This window comes from Hipposideros armiger, unplaced genomic scaffold, assembly GCF_001890085.2.
Source record: "Hipposideros armiger isolate ML-2016 unplaced genomic scaffold, ASM189008v1 scaffold_1632, whole genome shotgun sequence".
In the NCBI taxonomy this organism is placed as follows: domain Eukaryota; kingdom Metazoa; phylum Chordata; class Mammalia; order Chiroptera; family Hipposideridae; genus Hipposideros; species Hipposideros armiger.
In genome coordinates this window covers 82578-86773 of record NW_017732982.1, presented here as the reverse complement: position 1 = coordinate 86773, position 4196 = coordinate 82578, and the positions used below count along the sequence as shown (strand labels likewise).

The 4196-nt window shown below is 41.0% G+C and overlaps 1 pseudogene; it reads left to right on the top strand.

Moving 5' to 3' along the window:
- The first annotated feature begins 994 nt into the window (after nucleotides 1-994).
- On the top strand, nucleotides 995-2150 carry LOC109377927 (sideroflexin-4-like; annotated as a pseudogene).
- Nucleotides 2151-4196: the final 2046 nt, after the last annotated feature.

Sequence of the window (4196 nt, the reverse complement as noted above, 5' to 3'; positions counted from 1 at the left end):
AATTATTTATCCCCCAAATCAGAGGTGTTTATTGTAAAGATGTAGACATTGTGGGTTAAAACTGGAGTTGATTGTGCTTGCATATCAAGCCTTAATTACACCTGCCTAACTACACCTGCTTATGTGGTTGGCCTGGGCCTAGGGATCCAGTTAGCCTGGGCCAGCGTAGTCCACACTCAGAGCTGCTGGAAGAATACTTTCTTTGTCTTGGGCCCATTTGAATCAAATGTTCTTTCACTTGTAGTGTTAAGTATTCTAATTGACACACTTTCTCATCCTTATATTCCCTCTTGTTTTTTTTCCTATTTTATTGAATCACCTAGGACCCCCTAACATCTGGACAGATGATAATGTGATCATTGCTTTATCAAACTACAACTGCTGCTCCTCCTTTTCCCCTAATTTAAAATAAAAAGAAAAGAAGTAATGACCCAAATCAGGTGTAAATTTAATATTTATACAGAAAATCCAAATGTTATTAATGTAGTTAAAAGGTAAAAATATTCAAATCACATCATGGTGGTGATAGGACATGTAGATAGATAGAAATGAGCAGGAGAAGGAGAGACATAGCCCAGGTTAGAAAGCCCCTTGCTGAAGCTCCTACTTGGGTCAAGACCCCTTGCAGCTGCCCTCACGTAGGGCACCAATGCCTTACTAGCTGGCAGGATTCCAGGCTTACCCATATCCCTAAATCAAAGGGATGTGTTGTTAAAGCCAGAGAAGGAAGGAAGGCATCCCACTTATCAGAATATACATCCTGGGGCTGGCCAAGTGGCTCAGTAGGTTAAGAGCTCGCTTAAGAGTTTGAGCTCTGAGCAATAGCGGTTCGATTCCCGGCCTGAGCTGAGCTGCCTCTGAGCTGCCAACAGGTGGCAGGATGGCTCAGCTAAAAAAAAAAAAAGAATATACATCCTGCTTATTGGGACTATTTTAGTGAGCTTCTCAAGCAAATCATAAAAAGAAAATTGACAAGGAGTGGGAGAAGGAGGAAATGCAGCGGCCACGCATCTCTCAGGGTAAACCCAATATGCACTTCTGGATTACTGAATTCCAATCTTTTATTCAGATTTCTTCAGTGGACAGAGTTACTGGACCCTACAAATTTGGCCATTTCAATTGAAAAAATAAAAAACTTGAGGCAAGTACTGTTAACAATTGAAGATGCATCTGTCCATGACTTGGAGGACCAAATATAAGAAGCTTGGAAGATAAGTCTCTCAACAGAGCATCCAGACAACAGCAAACTGATCCTCACTCCTTTCCAGCCTGCTGCTTTCCTGCCTTTCACAGCGGCCATGGTATTTTTGTCACTGGTGTCAGTAAAAAGTCTAAAGTCCATGATTTTTCCTCAGTTTTCCTTCTATACCTACAAAACAGCATTCAACATCATCAATGGAAATGCAAGTTACAATTGTCATCCATATGAGAGTATATCACTAAGGGCAGGAGTAATTTCTTCAACAACTTATTTTGGATTATGCCCTCATTACTCCAAATAAAGTTTGCACTGAAAAACATTTTTATAATAAAGACCTTGCCTGTCATCATTCTCACCCAAGTCAGTGGAATTAATTTTGGTGCATCCCGAAGTTTTGAGCCCATGGTCATGGACAAGGTCATGGACAAGGAAGGCCGTGCCGTAGGCTATTCCAGAAGAGCCAGGACAAAGGCTGTGAAAGATACAGACAATAATTTAGTGGTTACCAGAGGGTTGGCAGGGAAGAGAGTTGTAGATGAGAGTAAGCAGGACCAAATACATGGTGATGCAAGAACTGACTCTGGGTGGTGAACACACAATGTGATACATAGATAGTGTATTACAGGATTGTACACTTGAAACCTATGTAATTTTACTAACCATTGTCACCCAAAAAAAATTTTAATAAAAAAAAAACAGTTACAGCAATGTCCAGAGTAAGGCTGTTTGTGGCCTCAGCTTTGATTCCTGAAGTCTTCAAATACTTTTTAAAAAGAATGTGGTTATTCCTGCTATCCATGGTCATTATGGACCCTGAAGCTGTCTTGTACTATCCTTATAATGGAACTGCTGGTGCCAGCTTCTTTCAGTATATTCTCACAGTAAGCCTGAAAAGAAAATTCAGTCTGCAAAAGAAGAAACAGAACTCTCCTCTAATAGAGGGGTGTAGGGGTGTTTTAGGTGAATTTATTTTGTTTCTGCTTGAAAACCTTCCTCTCAAGGTTTCAGCTTCAAGAACTCTGCAAGTGGTCTCTTGGAAACCCCAGAGGTATCTGTGCAGACAGGATGGCTTACAGTCACACATGCCAAGACGTTGTCAAGGCTGGTCATGCCTAGGGTTTTTAAGTCTGGAAAGAAATGGAAGGCTGCTGTTTGACCCTCCTCCATGGAGTTGCTGAGGGGTTGAGTGATGTAACATTCAGTTTTTCATTCATTTGTCAGCCTGTGAAATGACACTGTTAAATTACTAATAAGAGGCTTCCAGTAAGATGGCGGAATAGACAGACGCTGTGCAGACTACACCCCAGGATCACAACAAAATTACAAATAATGTATAAGATATTCAACCTCGGAAGTTCCATGGACCCTAGAAGAACACAACCTCTAAACGAAGGACGTAAAGAGGAGGCCACATTGAGTCTGGTAGGAGGGGCAGAGATGAGAGAGGGTCACCGCACCGGTGGGGAGGCTTCTCCGGTTGGGGGCGAGACCCTCCGGCCCCACACCGTGCTCACCACCCCAGAGTTACGTTGCAAGGAAGAGGAGTTCTATGATAGCTGAAAGGAGAATATAGTGAGGACTCTCTTTGCTCGGCTTGGTGAGGCTGGAGGCGTCTGGAGAAACAGTGGAGCCGGCAAACCGAATTGCTTGCTGGTGACCTAATACATCGAAGCAATCAGAGTGACAGCCAAAATGGAGAAACAAAGAAACATGTCCCAAGTAAAAGATCAGAAGAAACCTCAAAATGCAACTAAATGAAACAGAGGTATCCAACATTTCAGAGACAGAGTTTAGAACACTGATGATAAGAATGTTTCAGGAACTTAAGGAGGACATAAAGAAGGATACAGAAACCATAAAAAACAACCAGGTAGAACTAAAGAATACAATAACTGAAATGAAGGACACACTCGAAGGAATCACCAGTAGATTAGATGAAGCAGAGGATCGGATCAGTGATTTAGAAGGCAAAATAGCAGAAATCACCCACTTGGAACAACAAAAAGAAAAAAGAATAAAAGACAATAAAAATAGTTTAAGAGACCTGTGGGACAACATCAAACGCAACAACATTCGCATCATAGGAATACCAGAAGGAGAAGAGAAGAAGCAAGGGATCGAGAATGTATTTGAAGAAATAATGACTGAGAACTTCCCTACCCTGGTGAAGGAAATCGACATACAAGCCCAGGAAGTGCAGAGAGTTCCAAACAAGCTGAACCCAAACAGGTCCACACCAAGACACATCATAGTAAAAATGGCAAAGGTTAAAGACAAAACAGGATCCTGAAAGCAGCAAGAGAAAGACAGCAGGTTACATACAAAGGAACTCCTATAAGATTAACAAGTGACTTTTCCACACAAACTCTGCAGGCGCAAAGGGAGTGGCAGGAAATCTTCAAAGTGATGCAAAATAAAGGCCTACAACCAAGATTGCTCTACCCAGCAGGGCTATCACATAAATTAGAAGGAGAGGTAAAGATCTTCTGAGAAAAGAATAAGCTTAAGGAATTCATTACCACCAAGCCAGCATTGCAGGAAATGTTAAAAGGGCTTTTTTAGGCTGAAGAAAGGGGAAAACAAGCTAAACCAGGAAGGCCAGAAATACAAATAACAAAATGGCAATAAATATGCACCTATCAATAATCACTTTAAATGTGAATGGATTCAATGCTCCAATCAAAAGACGTAGAGTGGCTGAGTGGATAAGAAAACAGGTCCCATGCATATGCTGTTTACAAGAGACTCATCTCAGATCAAAAGACACACAGAGACTGAAAGTAAAGGGATGGAATAAGATATTTCACGCTACCGGAAATGAGAAAAAAGCGGGACTAGCAATACTTATTTCAGATAAAATAGACTTTAAAATGAAGACTACAATAAAAGACAAAGAAGGACACTACATAATAATAAAAGGATCAATTCAACAAGAGGACATAACCCTAGTAAACATCTATGCACCCAACATAGGAGCTCCTAAATATATAAAACA